General features: G+C 38.6%; 1 protein-coding gene across 7 annotated transcripts in view; it reads left to right on the top strand.

The window, feature by feature from the left end:
* LOC139939118 (RNA-binding protein Musashi homolog Rbp6-like) overlaps positions 1 to 24,545 on the top strand; it is a 198,125-nt gene that overhangs the window by 33,166 nt on the left and 140,414 nt on the right. The window lies entirely within an intron of this gene.

Genomic DNA, 24,545 nt, shown 5'->3' with positions numbered 1-24,545 from the left:
TCTATCCGGCTAAAGCTGGCCACTATTGTTTGCTAGTGAATTGAAGTGTAGCGGGAAATGATAATATGTTCTCCATTTTTACAGACAACAACACAACTATGACAAAACAGCTGTTACAGGATACCAAGAAACGATGCTCAAATAATTATTCTTTCTGTTACATTTTGTTCTTGTTACAGTAAAATTTCAGTCAATTGTGCTATTGATATAGAGATGGAATTTGAGCTTAGTTAGATCCTCGTCGTCGGATTATTGCGTCTATTTCTGAGAAGGAAATGAAAATAGTCTGAAATGGAATTACCAGAGGCTTAAACAAATAATGTTATTTGACTTCCTTGTGTTCGTCCATGAATGTGCAGTATTGTTCTCACCGTCGGGACGCCTTTTATTTGACTTTTTTATTATTTTCAAGTCGTCATATGAAACTACAATTTGCTCACCGTAACGCAACCACAACTTGCAGAAACAAAAAAGGGGAAACAAGAAAAACGTGCACGTCTGAAACTAAAAATTTGGCGTATTACTTCCAATGGAATGTTTGAACCTAATTTCACGGGTTATTTTGTTGAATTTACACAGTTTTTTTTCCCAAGGTCTCCTCTAAGTTGGAAACGAGGGAAGAGTTGTGTTATTAGTTTATCTCTAACCAAGTAGAAATACCTGTTGCCCAATTATTGGTTTTTGTAGTTGCTGACTGACAATTGTGCCTTAGGTTTTTAAGGACTCTGAAGGTTGTGAGGATTTCTCTTCTTCTGAAGTCGTCTTTTTTTCTTCTTTCGAGGAATTGAAAGGGGGCAATCCTTCAATTGTGTGTTTTTGTATTCTGAAGGAGAATAACGGAAGTTTGGCCGAGTTGTTCCACCGAATCTAAGAAGAGTTGGCAAGAGAAGGTGCTTTCTCGTAGTACCGTATCTCTGCCTTAGGTATTTTTGTTTTATTGAAAGGTTTCAATGTCACCTGGGCCTAAAAATGCCACCTGGGCCTTAAATTTCGTGGCTCTGCTCTATAAGCGAAGAATCAGCGCTTACGGAAGCAGGGAATTCCGCGCTTACGTCAAGCGTATTTTATGGGTGAGCAGGAAATTCAGGTTTGTGCCTGTGCGTTCTTCATGCATTCTACGCTTACAGAGCTAGTGCAGCAATTTGGCGCTTGCATTGCAAGCAGAGAATGGTGACCGTAAGCGCAGAATTTGGCAGTAAGCAGTAGCCATGAAATTGGGCCCAGATCCATCCACAAAAGAAGTTGCAAATTATCGCTGGACTAAATTAAATCCTTACAAGCTTCACAAAGGTAAAAGCAATTAATTTTGATAAGATTTAGAAAAAAACAGACAACATAAAAAAGGCTGCACTTGTATACATTCCGGAAGGAACAGAAGGTTTTGTCCTTCGTTGGAACGTCAGGAAATGTCGACCTAGAAAATAGCCAGGAATATTGAGCTGAATTGCAGCCACTTCAAACTCCCATAACACAACCTGCTTGAAAATACTCCACAAACTCAATTAGAGCAACCACAATGTGGACAAATTATACACAACTATTTTTCTGGTTGGATTGGAGTAGGAAAATGAATTTACGACCTGGTAATACTCTAGGTTGGAGGAAATGTTTTCTAATTATGTTGCAAGCACTTCCATCAAAGAATTAATTTATTCCAACCAAAGTGGTGTTTCTTTTATTACTTGAGAAACTGGAATTAGCTGTTTGAAATATTTTTTATATTTTTTATTTTTTTTATGCAAGTCGCCAGACACACAAGGCCTGAAGGCGACTTCAAGCTGTGGGCTACAATTAATTTTTCCAGAGGCCGTTGCCACCAACTCCTAGGGCTGAAACAGGGTTACCCCTTTTACAGTCCATACGGATGAAGGCTTGGGTATCATCAGTCTGAAGCCTGGCTGGTAGAGCAGAAAGCACTACTTCCCCAATTTTACGTAGCAAGTGACACGTCCGGGATTCGAACCCACACTCTGCTAATCAAACACCAGAGCTTGTATTCGGTGCTCTTAACCGCTCAGCCATGACACGCCATCAACCAATAATGGCCTGACATAGCAGAGTCTTTCTCAAAGGTTAATAATGCTTATTATTAATGCTTACTAATAATGCTTACTTGTAGTTAAGTATTGCTTTCAGTTAATGGTTTACCTGTTAATGAATGTGCAGTTTTAAAGTTGGCCTAGTACGTGAAATGCTGATTCTGTGTATAATTTTCCCATCGATGGAATTGCAAGCAGTAGTTTGTTTGGGTAGGATTACCACTCTGTCTTCTTTACATAGAATGATTGAAATTTTAATGAGTGACAAAAACAAATTTAGCATTCTCAAGTGATATGAGGGAGTGTGGAAAACTGCATAGTAAATAGGTTTAAAAACAAATTGTATACCACTTCTGAACACGCTAAGTTTTAATGCCTAAATGAATTATTATATTATATAAATGAATTATTATATTGGGTGCGTTCAGTGAGCTTCCCCGGGTAGACCCCGGTGTGTGGCGTTTTTTTTTCCCAGGACGAACGTGTGCAGATAATTACCCACGTTCGTCCTGGAAAAAAAAAATGCCACACACCAGGGTCGACCCAGGAAAGCTAAACGAACGCACCCATTATAGGGGATCACAGTGGTTTCTTTCCCTGCCTTTCACCTCTGTGAACCCCTGGTTCGAATCCCACCTCGAACCAGAGTCTTGCATGTGAATTCCGTTTCTGTCTCTACCTGATTACGTGGGTTTACTCCCCCACCCCCCATTGGGGTTTTCTTCCCACATCTAAAATTAAACATTTCTTGTTTGTTTCCTAGTCATTTGTTTTTTGGAGCCAACTGTACTGTTAAATGTGTAACAAAATATATAAGATAAATTATTATTTTGAATGTACATATATGGAAGGGCCCACAAATACATTTTTTTTCAAATATAATTTCAGGCTGGGTGAAATTTATGCTCAAACTGTATGCAATTTGTTTTAATTTGTTTATTTTTTATTTTGTGTATTTGTTATACACGTGTACCACTTTAAACAGAGACTGTTAATGGCAGCAGGATTCAGGGCTGTTTTGTATTCACTGATCTAGTATCCATTAAGACTATTACAACGATGACCTTAGTTTTAAGTACCTTTCGTGTAATACAAAAAAAGATATAATACACAGTAATTAGTATATTTTTCTTATTCCTTGCATATCCATCAAGAATGTTGACTCCCTGTAGTGCTTTAGTTGATTCAGCTTAAGTTATTATTGGCCCCAGGGCTTGTGGATGCAATATTATATTATCATGATTGACCTCCAATTTATATGGCCAGCCTGCCTGCTCGCTCACAGTGTGCACACCATGTGTTACGCTTTGTTATTTGTACAATGGCCACATGGCCCTGTGCAAACTTAGGTTCGTGTGAGACTGGTTTGGCGTGACTTTTTTTTGCGTACAGGGTAGGTTGCCAGGGTTATGGCAGAGGCAGAGATGGCATTCTGGGCGGGGGTACGACTTTAAAGGAGATGTCCATACGATAAAACAATATTGTCGGTTTATGTTACCGTGTGCAAACTGACTTGTTATCCTTGGTTTTACTTTTAAATATGTTTGTCTTTAAAGAGACAGTACAGGTTTGGGTTTTGTTCGAGGTTAAAGGAGATGTCCATTCGATAAAACAATATTGTCAGTTTATGTTATCGTGTGCAAACTGACTTGTTATCCTTATCGTTAGCCTAACCGCATGCACGCATTAAATCTTAATGATCCGTGAAACGGCTATATATATCATCAATTAATACATTTTATAGTTTCCATCACTGAAGATCCATTTCAAATTTTTGTTGTCATATTTTAAACAACGAGTTCTATCAATTAATCTGTGAGGCCATTGAAAGTTGGGTACAAAACTAAAAGGAATGATTTATGAAATAACACTAGTATTTTGCTTCAAATAGAAATCTCCTTGGGCATTTAGTGAAAAAATACTCTTCACATAATAGTTTGATTGTTTGATATCTATATTTAAATAGGATTAAAACAACGGAACGGTCCCCAAATCCAACTGGGTATACTTTGCCTTTAACACAAATTACATTTAGTGATTTTGATAATTGAAATAACACCTTTACAAGCATTCGTTATGTCAGGCGGCGAGTTTGTGAAGTCATTTAAATCAATGCCATTTAATAAATCTCTATTTTGAAACTTTTATCGCCACACAAACCTCCAGGGTACAAACAATAGAAAAGAATTATAATGTAGATTGATTGGCTGTGAATACATTAAATTCTTCACCCCGTCTTATCGTACACTGAGGTGACATCCAATTAGATAAAAACGCCAAAAATAATGCGGAGATTTCGTCAATGGGAATAATCCCTGACCTACTTGCCACCTTTTTTTCTGCGGCCTCTTATTTGTTGCCACCCTCCCCCCCCCACCCTCCAGTATCTCACCTGTCCATACACATTTAATCCAGGCCACTAGACCCACAAGCAGCCCCAGAAATGCCCAAACTCACAGTGTGACCTAGTTGCATTTTACTCCTAGTGCAGCCATGAAGAAGCGGAACAGCAACTGTGAGGGGACAAGAAGAGTGGGGGGGGGGGGGTGATGATGATGTACTGAGAGAAAAAAATCTACTCTAGGATTAAACGGGGTTGAGGCCTTGAGCCAGCAGGATCATGCAAATATCTAGCTCTCGTTTCTATTCTGCCCTGTTTATTTTTGAGCCCAAATCGCCAGAGCAATCCAGCTCAATATTGTATGACTGTAGAATCTCCTCGGCCGTGATGTGCAAGGTTTTTTTTTCTCTCTTTCTCTCTCTCCTCCCCCTCCCCCTTTCTCTCTCTCTTGCTACATCTTCCCTTTGAACCATGTTGCGCCGAGCGACCGGCTTTTAACGTAATTGAAAGCACAGGCTTAACCTCTGGTATTTTATAGGGTTTTAGCACCTGGGTTTTTATACAGGCCCACGAATGTAAGCAAACTTGGGAGATGGACTGTGACATGTTTATATTGAGAGCTCGCCCTCGTTGAAATATCTCCTCATTTTCTCGTTTCTGTAGCTCGTTCTGCGTGTCGGGGCCTACAGTAAGCAAAAAATCAAAAATGTAAATTTACCATTTTTTTCCTTTCTTTCTGGTAAATTGTTTGTCAAATTGTTTGGCCAACATTAAGCTAAATGATTTCTGCTTACTGAACATAGCACACAGATACATTCATTAGCATTTTCACTTGTTTTGTAATCTCTGTAAAAAAATATTTTCCCAACATTATTAACCTCTATATTCTTTAAAACTTTGTCATGGTTTTAGCCTTTAAAAAAAAAAAAAAAAAAGTAAAATCTGTAAAATCAAAATGAGGGGAACACTGTTGTCAAGTCTCCTCATTTTGTGTTCTTTTTGTATTGTTTAATGAAAAGGAACTGAAACACATCTATGCGTGCCATGCCATGATTAATCTTATTAATATGATTTATATTCTGTACTTCATCATGTGTAAATGACAGCAATTAAGTAGGCTTATCTTGTCGATGATGACGCTAGTAATTATGGCGTCCAGACATCCTCGGTTCTGCTATTTGTACTGAATCTAGATCAACGTATCCTAAAAAGGCTCTGGACACTATTGGTAATTACTCAAAATAATTTTTGTAGCATAAGTACTTACTTGGTAATGAGCAACGGAGAGCTGTTGATAGTATAAAACATTGTGAGAAACAGCTCCCTCTGAAGAATGGTAGTTATTGAGAAAGAGGTAATTTCTCACTCAAATAATGTGTAGGCCTGAAGCCTTTTATTAGGCATCTAAAAGCACACAAATTTGTGCAACAAGGTTTTTTTTTCTGTAATTGTTCTTTTGCAACTTCGATGATACTTAACCTTAAACAAAGAAAGAGGACAGAGAAAAACAAGGGGAAATGAAATAAATCTACATTTGTTTTCCGACATGTGTTTTAATTGGATGGTAGGGTGGGATATACATTTCCCAAATGGAAAGAGAAATAAGAAGTGCCCTGTAAAGGAAATGTCTATAGCGAGATGGTTTTATGCGAAATGATACAAATTGAAAATGACTGCACGGTGTATACCTAGCTACAGATTAATTACTTAAAAGAGAAACTCAAAATTGGGAGAGAGCTGGGCTTGAGTTCTTGTCCGAGCAAACATTACATTTTGGAAGATAATGTCAACACACATACATGCAACACGTGAAAAAAATGTGGAGTAAATTTCAAAACGGCACGACAGAAACAAAAAACTTGCAGGGTACTGATGTTTGCCGAACACAGATAAACCCATCGTGTACATAAGGTGTGTTTGCATGTAAAGTTTTTTTTATTTTTATTTTTTTTATTATAAATTGAAGTAACAGCGTCATATCTGCAAGAGGAGTTTTGTGTGTTCCTAACACCGAGTCAAATATTTTATCATGCATGTGGTGCATAGGGAAATGATATGCGCATTATTTATCTCTATGTGGATTTTTACCAAAATTGTTTGATAAAATTGCCAACCCAGTTTAAAAAGATTCAATTCAATTCAATTCAATGTTTACAATCTACTGTCTATAAAATGGAAATTTGCTTTGTTAAACATGCTCATATAACAGTAATAATATTTTTTGTTGTTAACAACAGAGTTACAAATTATGCTTAAGTGAAACAATATTTACACTTTGAAACTAAAAATGATATTACACAAAAGCATATCAAAAATTTACTTCATAAAAGCAGTTATAATAAAAAAAAAACAAGAGAAAAAGTTACTGGCTGCTGATAAAAATACAGCCAGTATTGATATAATAATTGTACTGATTGATAGCTGTCCAAATTTATTTGGCTATCTTTAACTTCTCTACCCCCCTTCCTACTCAACGATCTTAACCCTATGCCCCTAAACCTGACCAATTATGCCCCTTCCTTTATGCCGCTAGCTTATTATGGTAAACAACAATTAACATTGCCAGTTGTTTTCTAATACCTCGGGACATTCACTGTATAATAAATATATATAAAAAAAGAAAAAAGTAAGCATTCCAGGATTTTTTTTTTTCTTCTTCCCTGAAACCCTTAAGGCTGCCCCTCTGACTTGAATCTCTTAACCACAGGCAGGTCATCCTAAGACCAGAACAAACAGTTGCCATAGTAACAGATGGCTGAAGTCCAATAATTACTTTAGCGCTGTCCACACGTATAAAACGCACGCACACCCTCGCTGATCCCCCCTTGTCTTTTCTGACATCCGCTCTGCGTGCTTATACGCTCATGCCAACTGACCGCGAACAGAACTCGGGAGGAGATGAGGGAAAAAACCACCTTGTGTGTTTGTTAGGAAAAACGCTGGATTGCCAGTGGGTCACTCACATTTGAATTACCACTTACCTTCAGGGCCAACCTGTGTTTCAGTATAGCATTGGTAATGAAATTTCTTCGGATTGACCTCAGCTCCAACCAGGCCCTTGAGAGTGCACCTGTTAGTAGTATGCGCTGGACACGGGTTAAAAAACAGAAAAACAATCAAACAAAATCTCCCAATCGCTTTGCCGCTGTCATGAATAGGAAATGCCGATCTGCTAACAACAGAAAAAGAGATTCAAAACTGCGACGACCGTGAACACGCATATATACAAGTGAAAAAGTGATAAGTGCTATTTTGGTACATATTTGATGATAATTCGATTTGGATAGAATAAGAAAACCTGAGTTATTTGTTGAAGTCCATGGCTGTGTGAGATGACATGATATGGAAGCTGCAGTTCAAGGACAGGTTTTCTACAAGATTTCAGAATTCAAATTGCAGAAATACAACCAATATAGTGGTATGCTTATACAACTTATTTATCACACGCAGAAGTACAAGGTCTTAAGTTGCAGTTTCATATTTGCAAATTCACATATTTTGAAGAATCAACCTTAAAGGCACTGGGCACTATTGGTAATTACTCAAAATAATCGTTAGCAGAAAAATATACTTGGTAGCGAGCAATGGAGAGCTGTTGATAGTAAAAAAACATTTTCGAGAAAGGAATAATTTTCCACTAAAATATTTGAATTTGATATTGAGACCTCAGATTTAGAATTTGAGGTCTCAAAATCAAGCATCTGAAAGCACACAGCTTCAGGTAACAAGGGTTTCTTCCATTATTATCTCTTAACTTTGAAGACCAATTGAGTTCAAATATTCACAGGTTTGTTATTTTATGCATATGTTGAGATACACCAAGTGAGAAGACTGGTCTTTGACCATTACCAATAGTGTCCACTGTCTTTAAATAATAGGATAAACTGCAGTTGCATGCTTTTAGTACCACACTGACGATTTTATACTTAGCTATGGTCTTCTCCTGAAAATTGCTATCCAATGAAACATCCCTGCACTATTCGCCATCAAAGTTGATGCAGTTACAAAGCCTGTGAAATATAACTCACTATAATATGAAATAGCAATACTATTTAATACACGAGATAGCACTGAATTATAGTATGCAATATTTCACTTGGGTGAACCGAGTCGATAATTTGGCTCAATTACAGGTTTGAAGCATTGCCTTTTTAAAAAATGAAACCACAACGCTGTGGTCATATTCTGTCCTGAAGCACAGTGGGAATTTAACCCTGCCTCTTCTGCTGTGGTGCACAGTAGCATTGCTAGGACTACGTGTGCTTTTATCGATTTGTGGTTTTTCTTCTTTTATTTTTGTCTTAGTCCTTCATAAATAAAATGCACCCATCCTAAACTTCTCACATATTTATAATAAATATGTAACAGAACAATTGCATATCATAGAAATAAATAAAATATAGATGGCAATATGGCAATGCAACGATAGCACAAAATAAACCATGTTTGAAACCGACAGAATCAGTAAACCAAAAACTGATAAAAAGTACAAATCAACCAGAAACACTTCAAAGAGAAGGGAAATGAGCTTAACTTTTAACATCAATACAAAAACAGCATGCCTGTATGCTTTGTTACTGAAAAGGCAGAGGCACCTTGTAAAGGGCAACTTATGAGGAAATTGTAAACTTTTACTGTAGCATTTCAAGGGCACAGAGGCAATGATCGGGGGGCATCAAGGCGACCTCCCCCATTGCCTTCGTGCCTGTTTGCACTAGGAATGGCAAAAAAAAACACACCAAAAAAAACCCCAAAAATTGTGAGGTAGAAAAATCTCTTTGAAAAGAGACACACCTGACCAGTGCAAACGGAGACTTCCAGGAGTTCACTGGCTTTTTTCTGGACCTGGAAGGGGGGGGGGGTCTGGTGTCATCATCAGGGGGCTTATCTTGTTAATCCACATTGTCCAGGATTCAGGAAGAGATTGTGGTCAGAAATGTCAATGGATTTGCATTAAAAACAAACTGAACAGTGATTGGTATGGATTCTGGTAATAACCAGGTTTCATGTAATCAGCATCATGTAATGCTTGATACTAGTAAAGAGGGTCTCAAGGTCAAATTCACTTTGACGATGCGCTCATTTTCCATTAGATAAAAAGTCCTTAGGAATGTGTTGAAACAAAATAAAAAGTCTCTCACCTCACCCTTACAGGGAACTGTTTGATTGTTTTAATCTTTTATAAATAGAGATAAACAATTTAACTTTTGTTTGACCCAAAAATGCTAATGGCACTAGATACCATTGGTAATTGTCAAAGACTAGTATTCTCACCTGGTGTTCCCCCTCATTATGCATAAAAAATAACAAAGCTGTGAAAATTTGGGCTCAATTGGTCATCGGAGTTGCAAGAGAATAATGAAAGAAAAAATATCATTCTTGCACAAATTTGTGTGCTTTCAGATGCATAACAGATGACTCCAGGCCTGAAGTCTGTTATTATTTTAGCGAGACACTACCCTTTTCTCAAAAACTACGTTACTTGACTTTAGTGGAAGCTGTTTCCCACAATGTTTGGTTCTATCAACAGCTCTCCATTGCTCTCTACCGAGTAAGTTTTTATTCTTACAATTAATTTGAGTAATAACCAATTGTGTTCAGTGCCTATAAGCATGAGTGTCCGGTATTCAGGTAACTCTCTTCTGGTAGGACCACTTGAATGTATTAGCCTTCTGTTTGAAGTTAACAAAATTAAAATAACTAAAAGTACACTAACAATTGTCATTAAATATTAGGCTTCATGGTGCTTTATTCTAATATATTGCATTTCAGTCGGTGGTACATTATTTCCCTTCCTCTTTTTGTCTGGGGAGCTGTAGCTCTGAAAAAAAAAAAAAAAACTCTTTAAATTTAATTTCCATTGTGTAATACCACAGTCAGACACGGATTATTTTAGTGCAAAACAGTTCTCTTGTCTGAACAAAGATGTCTCTTTTAAAGGAACATTCCAGAATTGTTTTGTTAACAAAACAGTTGCTGGCAGTGTAAGCACTTTATGTCATCCACCATTTACATAAACTGACAAACCTGAAGTTTGAGATCAATCGGCCATCTGGGTCACGAGAACATAGTGAGAAACCGGTTACACATTGTGCATGACATCTTTTTTCAAAAGAATCATCATGAATAAAATGGTCACCGAGCGGTAAACTCCAATCAGGAAATTATTTTTTATTCATTTCTCATCAAATATGACATTTCAGTCAGAAATATTTCAAGGGATGTTTTCTACTTATTCATCATCATTCATCCTTGTAAGTTTTATGTAAATTTGTGATCTTTGATGAGTTTTTTTCTTACAAATTCTATAACGTTCCTTTAAGAAAAACACAATTTTCATTAACGCCACTGCGGTGTTTGCTTTCCCTTCCCTTTGGATAATGTGACTGATATTTGGACCAGATCTGCGAACATCTCGGCCCCAGTGAGATGCAATCCCTAATAGTTTACACTAAACCTTAGCTCAGGTTTTGTGTCTTTACCTAGCAGTACCCTTTGCTCCTATTCAATTACACACAAACACATAATCCTTCGTTTCAGTATCACCCTGTGTGCAAGGAGTGACTCATAGACCGATTCCAGGGTACTGGGTCATTGGAATGGGGGGGGGGGGGTGGGTTCTCATCTCATCTCATGAATATGCATGATTTCTTTAAAGGGTAGGTTCCAGAGGAGACTGTAAGGGTGTGATTTTTTTTGCGAGTTGGGAAGATGTTATCGGCTGGCGCTGTAATGATAAGTGGGAAGAGCTTGCTAATGCTAATTGGGCATAGTCATGCACCAATCTTGGTATCATTAAACCTCACATGTACTTTGTTGTCGTAGACTAGGGTTATCAGACCATGGTAAGTTCGTCATTGAGGAGCAACTTGGAAATGCGATTTTATTTTTCTGTCTGTCGGATTGCTTTATTTTAATTTTGCTTTCATTGTATGCAACTGTATTATAAATATTTTTTGAGTGGTATTATTTTTATAATAGGAACCACTTAGAAATATGGTTTTGTCTTTCTGTCGAATTGCTTCATTACAAATAAAAATAATAAAAATTCATTGTAAACAACTGTTTACAAGGATTTGTTTATAAACCTTTACCGTGGTAATATTTTTTATATAGGAACAACTTTAGACAGTAATTTTCTTTTACTGTTGGATTGCTCAGTTTTTTAAATTAAAATTATTGTAAACGCAATCTGTACGCAACCCTTGTAAATATTTAGTTTAGGTATGAAAATGAAATCAGTTTGCATAAAAAACATTAAACATTTGTTGTTATTACATCTATCTGAAAAGCAATTGAATCAATGCAATTTGATTTGAAGCATTTTGATATTAAAAACAAACCCCAATATTGTGAAGTTTGAACAGACCAAAATATTGATAGAGAAAACAAGACATCTTTACGATGTAAACGAACCAACTCCCCAAAGCAATAATGTCAGTAAACCATTCTGCTCAGATAATAACAAAAAGCCTTGTGCGAAGCATTATTTACCTTTGTTCATAAAAAGATCCACAGTGTATGTCAGGTTTTTATTTTTGTCAGTCGCCGTAAATGTACATAAATCGTTTTGTAATGGTTGATAGAGTTTGACATATGATGTCTGCAGTGCAGTGAGACCTACATAGATATTAATATTTCATAAACCCAAATAGTACACTCCATCCACGGGTCATATTCAAATTGATAAGTAATAAGTGTGCCGGCTCGTCATTTTGCATTTGAAATTACATTGCAATTGTCGGTTTTTTAGTCATCATTGATCGATGAGGTCCCGAGCCCTACAGTACTCTTAATTTTGTATTTATTAATTCCTCGATATGTTTCCCTTGCAAAAAGCTTGACTGTAGTTGTCATATGTTCTGCTCATTATTATGCCCCATCTTCCCCTGACACAAAATCCATCTTGTGGCTCTGTTCCACGTGCGTGCATACTTTGCGAGTGGAATAAGCCCCCCCCCCCCCCCCCCCCCCTTTCCAAAATGCCCGACCCATCCTAATTGAAAGAAATGCTCCAGCACCCTCCTGAGGCCCTTAGCCAGATGTACGCCCGTTTGTTTGAGTGCCAGAGATCACTCCTGGGTCAGGTCACAAGGTCAGTCACGGGGTCACGCTAATAATCTGCCGAGTCTGTTCTCGACAAAAGCTGCTCTGACATCCTCAACCGACCGCATACACTCCCTGGATTTCTTTTCTTTACACCAGTTAACAACACGAGGGTAGTTTAAGAGCTATTTCATAATAGGGGAATGGTACTCAGAATTCCCACGGGGTACCGGGGGGAGCAGTTACGGTAAAGGATTACACATATTTGCAACAATGAATATGATTACACTTGCACTGCCGCGTTGTGTCGGTGAACGGAGCGTGCGTGTTGTGTGTGTGTGCGCGAGTTTTGCAAGCCAAAAATAAAAACCACAACAGGAACATTGATCTGACTTGGATGGAGCAGATTGGAATTCCTAATGATGGGCTAGTGATACAGGCACGCCATGCTTTGTGGATGTGTCACTAGTGGGGTATCTCTAGCTCTGTCAGTGTTGGGCATGCCGGCACTACACAGAGCTGGGCACTACTCAGAGCTGCTAACTATCTGTGTTTCTCGACAGAAAGTACCCTGACGAAAAGAACCCCCAATCTTTCGGAATTCCATGTTCTGATTAACAAATTTGAATAGCTTTCTGACTATGGAAACCGTTTCCCTGTTGTGTTGAAATGCAAGATGGAAATGTTGGCAGCTTTGCACTTAACGCTCTTGGCTTTTGCATTCCAGACAAGCTAGCGTCCACATACTGTTTGTAAACAAACATTTAGTACGGTTTTCCCGAACCTATATTGATTTACATTTTTTTTTTACGAATGGAATATATGAATACTGACTTATGCCATGTGTTCCTTTATTGTAACTGGGACTCTTTCAAATGAATCTACACCATAAGGTGTTTTGTTTGCCACTAGTGGCAGACTCCCAATCTCTCATGGTATTGATCCAGAAATTAGAAAGGTGTTAATCCTTTAATCACATGAAAGAATTGTGTGGTGATAAGGTGGCCAGATAAGGTATAGAATTAGGACCCATTGCAGGTTTGTCCTTTCAGCCAAGGCTGGGCCATTGCAGTGTCCAAGAAGAGTTAACAGTACCAACCATTAAGCCCGGTTCATACTTCCTGCGAATGCGATGCGAATGTTGACGTCACAAATTCGCAACGAATAAGTCGCAGCAGCACAACTCTGCTCAACTCACTTGTGAATATTGGTGCGAAAGGTGGGTTGTGACATCAAATTTACGTCAAATTCGCTTCGCATTTGGATTCGCAGGAAGTATGGTTGGTAATCACTCTTAAAATAACTGGCAGTGAAAACTCTCATTTTGAGAATCATGTCACTTCGGAGTAATGTGGTTATGTAAATAGAAGTAAGTTTTTATCCCCCCAAATTTGAGTCTGAGAAGTGTTACTGTTCATAATGGTTCTCAGATTTGGTATTCCTATTAGGGATTATTCTTCCATAATGCATGGACATATTTTTTTTGATATCTCTTAAAAAATTTGCCCCCTCGTACATGTTGTCAGTTGGTACAATTTCATTTCAGTTTAAACTTACAAAACGATGCGTAGATATTATTGTTGTTGGTTTTTCAAATTTTCGACCGAGTTTAAATTCCGAAGCCTTAATCACATGTTGGTTTTTTTTGTCGAAAGAGAAGTGAAGTGTACCTTAACCATTGTTCCGTGCTTAAACAAACATTTTATAGAAGGTTACAAATGCTTTCTTCCCCATTAAATAACAAGCGTTGCGCCCAGGGATGTGTACACTTTCAGTAATTACCCACTAAGTGTGTTTGCGAGTTGGGATCTAAAAGCTTAATGCAGTCAAATGTCTGCTACCAAGCATCGAGAGTAAGTTTAGCCTTGTTGTTTGATTATATTTCTAAATTGATCACTGACAAAAACATCTCTTAATAACATTCATGATGACTCTTTGTGGCTCTGCAGTAAAACGTTACAAATGGCCGAGAAATTTACAGCAACATTTTTCAGACTCGAGAACATTTGTGTGCACCATGACAAAACAGAGTTGACGTGTCTCTTGGGGAATTAGCCAAAGAGGTTGCATTAATGTGAAATGTTATGCATCAACACAAAGCATATTGAGATGTGATTCCAAGTGTTTTAAAAGTGTTTTCAAGACATATATCACAATCTCAGCCGAATGTGAGTTGATCACGGGCTACATCAGAAGGTACGCAATTATGGCACGTAACAATTATGCTTCAGGCCTGTATACTTCCGTTTTGGAAAGGGCAAGGGCACCAAGATATTTGCTCCTTGGTCAAGGGCACCTTCTATTTCTCCTTTGTGAAAGGCTTTTGCTGTGGTGCCCTTTGCAAAGTTCCATTTACAAACTTATATTTCCCCAATAGAGTGCCCCTTATTAGAGGAGAAATGGCATGCCCCTCCAAGAGCGAACATCAAGGCCTAGAAGTTACTAGGTGATAAGTTGTTGTTGGATGTTTAACTTTTTTTGGATGAGTAATTTTTCACACAATGTCTTCCAATTCCCCCCAAAAATTATGTGAACATTCAAATGTGAATGGATTCTTTGAGATTCTTTGGTTGCCTGTAATTTGCCTTATGTGACATGACCCTTTTCTTAGCTGTATGCTAAAAGTAAGAACCATCCAATGTTGTTAGTCCCTGTGTGTGCGCTGCGGCCACCATGCATTTATACATCCAATAAAGAAACATGAGACATTTCAAATGTGAATGGATTCTTTGTGATTGCCTGTATTGTAACTGGTTGCTTGTAAATTGCCTCGTGTGACATGACCCTTTTCTTAGCAGTGTATGCTAAGAATCATCCAATGTTGTTAGGTCCCTGTGCATGCTGAAGCCACCATGCATTTGTACATCCAATAAAGGTACATGTGACAATTTAAATGTGAATGGATTCTTTGAGATTGACTGTAACTGGTTGCCTGTAATGCTAGGAACCATCAATGTTTTTAAGTGCCTGTTCCCGCTGCAGCCACCATGCATCCAATATGCAGTCACAGCGGTCTGGTTATATTGATCAGAAACTAAGAAAGGTGTTAAGCCTTTAATCACATGAAAGAACCCCATAACTGGTTCTCATTGTTGGCACCAAAGGGTCTGCCTTTGTGTGGTGCCCCCCACTCCATTGACTGGTTCCAAGGTTTACTATTCAGCAGTCAGTTAGCCTTCATGTTTAGAGGGACACTCAGTACCCTTGCACCCATTATTAACACAAGGTGAGCGTGGCTTATAAATAAACCAAGCAACAGTAAAGGGTACATTGATTTCAGGTTTTTCAAAAATCAATATGGTTTTGAAAATGGTTAGACACTTTCCACCCAAACCAACACACAATCTCGATGTGGATTTCACCAATCGTCATGGTGGAAAAACTTTGATAGTATAAAACGTTGTGAGAAGCAGCTCCCTCTACGTAGTTTTTGAGAAAGAAGTAATTTTCCACGAATTTTATTTTGAGACCTCAGATTTAGCATTTGAGGTCTCGAAATCAAGCATCTGAAAGCACACAACTTCGTAGGACAAGGGTGTTTTTTCTTTCATTATTATCTTGCAACTTCGACGACCGGTTGAGCTCAAATTTTCATAGGTTTGTTATTTTATGCATATGTTGAGATACACCAAGTGAGAAGACTAGTCTTTGACAATTACCAATAGTGTCCAGTGTCTTTAAACCATGAATCTTCCAAACACGAGAACATTTTTTCCAGACTCTATTTTCATGACTGCTGTTAGTCTATTACCTCGTTGAAAGGAGGCTGTTCAATCCGAAATGCAATTGTGTACTGATCTCCTTTACAGGCCACGGTAATGAGCTGAAACATTTCACAGTTTAGTCCATTAATGTATTCATGTGGTCTCGGTTTGGGAAAGTGCAGGCAGACTCGTTAACGAAGCATTCCGGTGACTCTGTAGTTTTGACCATACATTCTAAATCTTAAAGGCACTGGAGATTATTGGTAAATACTCAAAATATTTGTTATCATAAAAACTTACTTGGTAACAAACAATGGAGAGCTGTTGATAGTATAAAACGGCTCCCTCTGAAGTAAAGTAGTTTTTGAGAAAGAGGTAATTTCTCACTCAAATGTTTATTTGAATCCAATAAAAGACTTCAGTCCTGAAGCCTTTTTTAGCAATTGAAAGCACACAGACTTGTGCAACAAAGGCTGTTTTTTTTCTTCTTTCATTATTCTCTTGCAACTTCAACGACCAATTGAGTCCAAATTTTCACAGGTTTGTTATTTTATGCATATGAGGGGATACACCAAGAAGACTGGTCTTTGACAATTACCAAACGTGTCCAGGGGTGGATTTCACAAAGGTAGTCCTAACTTAGGACTAGTCTTAAGCAATGCTAAGAGATAGGACTGGTCCTAAGTTAGGACCAGTAACTCATCCTAACTTAGGACTAGTCCTATCTCTTAGCATTGCCTAGGACTAGTCCTAAGTCAGGAGTTAGGACTACCTTTGTGAAATCACTTAGGACTAGTCCTAAGCAATGCTAAGAGATAGGACCAGTCCTAAGTTAGGACCAGTAACTCATTCTAACTTAGGACTGGTCCTATCTCTTAGCATTGCCTAGGACTAGTCCTAAGTTAGGAGTTAGGACTACCTTTGTGAAATCACTTAGGACTAGTCCTAAGCAATGCTAAGAGATAGGACTGGTCCTAAGTTAGGACCAGTAACTCATCCTAACTTAGGACTGGTCCTATCTCTTAGCATTGCCTAGGACTAGTCCTAAGTCAGGAGTTAGGACTACCTTTGTGAAATCACTTAGGACTAGTCCTAAGCAATGCTAAGAGATAGGACTGGTCCTAAGTTAGGACCAGTAACTCATTCTAACTTAGGACTGGTCCTATCTCTTAGCATTGCCTAGGACTAGTCCTAAGTTAGGACTACCTTTGTGAAATCCACTCCAGTGCCTTTAAGCAGTAATGACTCTTGCTAGAGAGATGCCTTGCGTGGGCATGGTATACATCACATGGTTGTCGGGATTGTTAAACTCAAGTTGGCAGAGTTGGCGATGGACCCAGACAGAAGAGAGCACTTGATGAGCGGCAATGGGGGTTCAACTGTGATTTGCTTTGGAATGTTTTCAAAACAGTTCTGTTAAAGGAAAACTTTTGTGGGGGATTCTCGTTGTTCAGACTGATGGGTAAGACTGGGATAGTTGAAGCTTTTCAACAACAGGCTGGTTACCTCACGGAGCCATCAAAGGCGATTGCCTCAATGCTCCCTGGTCTTTGCCCTGGTGCCCTAGAGATGCTCCAGTAGAACTTTAAAACAATTTCCTCATAGGATGCCCTTAACCAAGGAGAAAATGCCTTGGTGCCCTTGCCCTTTTTAGAACAAAGCATAAAGGCCTGCAATGAGTTTGTATTGTTACTATCTGGAGCGAGTTTTGATTGTCTTCTTGCACTGACACCACACGCAGCAGCTGTCTGCTGGTGGTCTGCTGTGTTGCTGGTGGTCTGCTGTGTTGCGAGTCAAAATCCGTATGGAGCGCACTAACTTCACGATTGCACCTATCTTTCGCTAGCAAACTGATTGCCAAAACGGTGAGAGAATGACTTTCAAGTGATGATGATTTGAGTCAATATAGAAAGAGTACAGATAGTCCTATTCACTAAACCTTATGATTCCTCTATTGGATGCTAAGCCTTTTTAAAGTATGTATATTTGGTTTGCGGTAACACCATGTGTGTATCTACTTGCCAGGTAGATTGTGTTCTTTAGAAAACTGTCTTGCTTTATATTCTACTACCGTGGAGTACATTTTTAGAGAATTCTCAGTTCTGAAAGAACTGTCCTGCCTTTAAAAATGTTGCATTGCGGAGTTGTTGTTTGTCACTCTTGTGGCTCATATTTGTGTTTCTCACAAATGCCTTGTCAGGCTTTGGCCTTGGTTGATCTTTAATTGCAGCCCCCCCCCCCCTCCCCTCCCCAATACCGCAATGTAATAGAGAATGTAATCGGGGCAGGTTAGCTTCTGCTTGATTTCAAAGCCTGCTTATTTTACTATTCCCACTCTCGGGGAGCGGTCTCAATTATTTGTTCTTGTCTTCTCTTCTTCTCCGAATTTGACCCAATGTCAATGCCCTAAGAATCTCTAAGAGGTGACAGGTGATGAGAAACAGGGGAAGTGATCCCCCCAGTTTTTTGTTGTCACTTCAAAAGAAAAAAGACAGGAAAATTTAGCTTATTTGGAAAACACTTGAGCAAGCTGCTGAGATAAGGCTTGCATCGTTTGCAAGGATAAATATTAATGTCAGGATGAACGGTATAAAGTGAAACAGTTCTGCCTCGAGTGTTATGGATGGGTTAAGACAAGTTAATACCTTTAAGTGAGAGTTGAGGAGGGGGGGGGGGGGTCGGGTTGGTCGGATCTTGTGGATGGATGTTAATGAAACAGGGATTAAAGATAAAGAGTGGTTGTTTTCATTCGCGGTGACATTACTCAGGATGTACTCTTTGAGTTTGGTTAGGTAGTAGATGAGTTTGTCATGAAGTTAGGCATTGGAAAGGGTGTGGCTCTGGGATGAAAATAAAAAAATCCTTTCAGTTTTGCAGAAATTGCGAAATGAATTAATTTCTAACGTCAAGTATGTGAGTGATGTGTGAAGCTTTGCATGGTTTAAAGGATAAGAATAACCTATAAATAAAAGTATACATACAGGTACAACCGTGAAATAATCCTTTTTTGAGGGAGTTTGGTTTCCACATTTCGAGAACAGTATACTTAAACAGTCAACACTCCCTCAAAAGAGAATTATTACATGGATGTACCTCAAAGTTTCTATGAGTAACATTTATAGTTAATTCTTATAAATCTAGTATGTGGAAGCGCTTTCAATGCAGGTTGATTTTGTTTTTGCAAACGGCCTCAGAGGAAGAGTATTGAATAAAACGGACAACTTGCCCGTATTATGGGTCCCCGCATAAGTGCGTATTTGCCTTAGACTCTCTTATAGATCGTGACACGCTAACAAAATGTGCAGTCATCCAGACACTGGCTGGCTTCCACCACTAGAGGGATAACACGGTTCACAACATCAATTGATCCAAAGCTAAATCCAATTGCAAGGCTGCGTGTTGTGAGGATGGCAGGGCAGGCACTTAACAGAACTGTGTCAGTGCAGAAGGGCGGCCATCAGCTACACAATAGTTGGCCACATCGGCACGCAAAACATGTCAATATGAAATCCCCATAAATAGAAATAGAAGAGAGAAAAAAAAAAAAAAAAACGGGTCTTGGGAACGCTTAAACCCGATCCGCTCTGGTTATTTGAAATACTTGAAGATGGAGAGATGTTCGCTCTCGAGTAGAGGGTATTGCAACGGTTTTGATATCCTTAGGTAGCTGGATTGAGCATCGGTCGGTTGAGGCCCCCACTGCCTTGCCACAAATGTCATCTGCAGTCATTCAATATCATTAGGCCTGAAAAACCCCAAATCATGTTTAGCGTTCCCGCCCGCTTCCTTTTTTAGAGGAAGCCTTTTTATTTTATTTTATGGAAAAATGTTTGATTAATATAAAAAAAATAGCCCAGCCGGTTGTCTTTAAAAATGTGTTTGGCGGCCACAAAAAAAATTAAACAAAAAGTAAAAAAAAAGGCCCTCCTTCCTTTAACAAAAAAAGACAGGACCCTAAACATGATTTTTATTTGGCCTTACCTGATATCATTCCCTGATGCTATATTTTCGTGGAACAAACTCAGTAGTTCTACTTTATTTATTCTCACTGGGTCCAATTGAAACAAATCTACTGTAATGTTTGCCAATTTAACAGTTATATGAACTCAGCATAAAGTGAAACGCCACCCATCAAGAGGCATTTGCTTTAAAATGTCAAGTTTCTGTTTGTCTGATTGAAACAGGCATGATTTTTTTTTGTTTTTTTGCAATTGTAAAAATCTGAAAAATTATGATTTAACAGCCTGAAAAGTTTTTTAAATATTACACCATGTGCACATGTAGGTCAGCCCTTGTAGTCGAAAACTCCTACTTTATTTTCCAAAGATCAAAATAAGTAAAGCTTTTCAGGAATGTAACATATCTTATTAGTTTGTACTTTTTCCTCCATAAATATTTGCTCAAAAAGAAAATTTCTCTTTAAGTTTAAAGATATAACATTAATACAAATGAAGAGACTTGTAAACACTTTTTTAAAAGCTGAAAAGTGCCACATAATGCTTTGTTCATTCTCCTCACTGCCTTTAGTTGTGTATTCTGCATCTCTATCAAATTGTAAATTTAATTTTGTTTGTGAGGCAAATTGCAGTGCTCTTAACACATGTTATGTTAAACGCTGCCGAGGATACCGTATATAATGAACTAGAGTCCACAGTATCCTTGGCGAAGTAAAGCAGCCTGGATTGCATAATTTATATCATACTCATTTATTATGAGCCCAGGGCCCTGACCGTGTGTGTACGTATATATATATCGGATATATATCAAAGTTATATCGTGGACAGAGGAATAATAGCTATTTAATTAAAGCACAGGATAACAAGTTCGCTCTCCGGGTTTCCTTAATTGGCCTTCTGCCCCGGTTGCTCTCTCTAACTGATCAATATACAAGCCATCCAATATATCTAAAGATAACAGGCCTGGCAAGTCTTGGGCTGTGTCGCAGCGGATAGAGTGTGAACCATGCTTTTTGAGTCGGCCCCCTTGTTTCCCTCTACCCCCGTACCTCTTCAGTGCGAACGTGATAGCTATAAGATTCCTTAGGGTGTTTGGATCTTCAGTGCAATCAGAGTTAGGCTGGGAGTTAAATAAAGTCTGGTCTGGTCCCTGATGTCGTCCCTGGTTTGATAATCATTTATCGTAGACAGGGAACCTGGCAACGATTGCCTTTAGATCCCTCAGTAATTATAAATTGAGTCAACTCACTCCCCCGTGTTTGCAGTTTAGAAAACGCTCTCCGAATCAATGAGAGACCTCCAGCCTAAACGTAACTCAACACCTTATATTTAGACTTTGATAACATTAGTAGAATGGGGGTGCAGAGTCCATCAAATTCAAAACTGAAAATGCTATGGGATCCGGAGGATTTTGGGGCGATTGAGGTCGTAGTTAGAAAGAGAAGAAAAACAAAACTCAATTAGTGAAACTGATTCCTATGTCGTTTATCTATTCAGTTGAGACCAATGCGCTTCCAGACATTCATATCCCTACAAACTGTCCGGGGTTTCTCCTCGTTCTGAATAAACTGCTAATGAAATAAAGCAGCACGTATCTATTTGCAAAATACCTCACAGCCACCCAGAGGCAGTGGATGCTTCGTCAAACCCTATATCTGAATTCTGCTGTGCAGTAAGATACCCCCCCCCCTCCTCTTCTTCTCCCAGAAACACATTGTGTCAATTGCACTGGAAGGGTTGTAAGTGATAATGCCCCATTAGCGTAAGTGTTCCAAGAGTGGATAAACTGATTGGAGCTTTTCAACCTTTCCTTAAACCGCCTCCCCCATCTCCCTCCCACCCCCCCACCCTCCTCGACTGACCATCATTCTCATCTTCTAATCATTGCCATTCTGCGTTCATCTCTTCTGTTATCACCCCGCCTCTTCTCCTTGCCTCTGCTCTGTCTTCTCCCCGACCCCCTTCTTCCCTCTCTTGCCTCCCGGAAACTAGTCTTTCATCTTGGTGCTTGGTTCGCCGTGCATCGTCGACGTTCTTTTCTCAGCCACCGCCTACTTACCTCCTCATCTTTTCTTGCTCATCATCAATCTGCTTACTCTAGCCCCTCTTCATTTATGTCTTATTTTGCCTCATTTGTGGTTATTTGCTTCTCTTCTTCATGGAAACAGTGCACGGTCACTAATAGCAGAGCTTCCAACTCAACCTGATTCTGCAGAAAGTTCCCTGAAAATAAATCAATGTTCTGATGAACACAATTTGAAAATTGACCTGATTATGAAAACCTCAGCCCTATAACTTGTGCATGTAATTCTGAATATCTCACTGATTGTTGGACAAACTCTGTTGGAGCAAACAATTTGCTCAAGACCCTCCTGTTTAAGACAGGATAGATTATTGGATTTACGTTGCAGTTCTGTGTTTTTCAATATGAATATCATCAACATTTGTTTTAACTTTGCATTATTTCAGAGGGAAAATATGTCTCTGATCATTTAGTGTGAATACTCAGTTCTATGTTTTAAAAAGTTTCCAGATTTAAAATATTTTTAAAATTATTTTTCTTAAGGAAGTTGCCGACCTCCTTAAAAGCTCGTGCCTAAACTACACTATCACATAAACCATTTCTGTTTCACATCTTTGTGATTTAACACCCACCCATGGTTCATATAAAAGGAGGCAATCCCCCATCTCTCAAATTTAAAAGAAGAAAATAAGAGAAGAAGAAGAAATGATAGCCCTCCTTGAATTATGGAATGGTGTCTTATAGCCCCCTTCACACGAGAGCACTTTAGCAAGGGTTCCTTGCTAAATTGAAGCATGGTTGTAAAATTTGACAATAATGTTCCTTGTGTGAATGGACAACAATTGTTTCTACTGTCCAAGTTCTCTTGCAGAATACTTTCAAACATTGCTACATTTTATAACCATGCTATAACAAAGCAAGGGACCCCAGCTAAGTTTCTGTCGTGTGAATGGCACTATAGAGATTACAGATCTTCCATTGGCAGTGTGAGATGGTTGGGACCTCTTACATTAACCATGAAGGAAAGCCTGGATGTGAACTCTGTATGCCTCAAAGAGTACAGTATGTATTAGTCATACCCTAAATGGCTATCTTACAAATTAGACTGACCTGGGCACTATGCAGTCATGTTAAACATGTTTGCGAATGCTTTGCCAATTTATTTTCTTTTTCGGTCGGGTTCCCTGTGCATGCAGTTACGATAAGTGATGGTAATTTTAACCCCAGTCAGAAAAGGACCAGACTATAAATTTCCTTTTAGTGTGTTGTTGTTTTATTGTGTGGTAGTAGTTACGGAAACAAGATGGTTAAGCCGTCTTTTGTGATGGTTATACATTTTTAAGCATAGGATTTGTGTAGTAAAAGAAGAAAAATATATAAAAAAGAAAAAGAAAACAAGGTTAAAAGGATCGTCCAGTCAACTATGATAATAGTCACTTAATGCAGAACCATATGGTATTCCATTGCTGTATTGTTCTCCACCCTTCTATTAAACGGAGCGCACAGCTTTGATAGAATGAAAAGATAGGGAAAAGAGACCGGTTTACATTTATTAGAATGGTACAATGAAACATGGGTACAATACCAGAGATACCGGTCTATACAATATAACCATAAGTTATACCACTCCAAACACACAAACAAAAGCCCCAATCAAAATACATAAAAAGAACTTGGTTATTAAATATTGTGCCTGGCTTGAATGGCACGTAGACTCTTGTATAATTAACAACCAACCACATCTCCCATTCTGCTTCAGTGTATAAATGCAAAACGGAGTCGATAATAATGTCTGACTTGGGCTGAACATTCATAAATATTTCTCAACTGTACAGTGCCCAATTTCATGGCTCTGCTTACCGTAAGCACAGAATCGGCGCTTACGGAAGCAGGGAATTCTGTGCTTATGGCAAGCGTATTTCACGGGTTAGCGGCGAATTTTGGCTTCTGCGCGTGCGTACTCCACATTACTTGGCATTCTACGCTAACAAGGCTAGCGCAGAAATTCGGCGCTTACACATAAGCGGGGAATTCGGCGGTAAGCAGAGCCATGAAATTGGGCATTGTATTGTCTGATTATTGTACCTTTGCAGTAGAGCAGAAACTGATGAGACCTAGTGGTCCACACCATTGTTATGAAACAGATAAAGCAATACTGTAAAACAAATTTTTATTAGGGCGCCTTTGAATAATTAATGTTGAACGTTGTCTGTATATTATTACTTAAGAGAGTTTTGATCCCATGGAGCCTTTTGAGTACATGTAATTAAATTGCATTGTATTTCACGCGCCTATGAAAAAGAACAACAGATATTTTATTTATTATTCTAACTTGATGCAGCGATATGGACATAAATTGTTTTTTTTAAATTGAGAACAAACCCTTTTTAATGAAAGTGCTTTTATAATTATTATGTTTTGTTAGTAACTTGTGAA

This window comes from Asterias amurensis, chromosome 6, assembly GCF_032118995.1.
Source record: "Asterias amurensis chromosome 6, ASM3211899v1".
NCBI classification, from domain to species: domain Eukaryota; kingdom Metazoa; phylum Echinodermata; class Asteroidea; order Forcipulatida; family Asteriidae; genus Asterias; species Asterias amurensis.
Note: the sequence above shows the minus strand (reverse complement) of the source record. Positions and strands in the feature narration are given on the sequence as shown.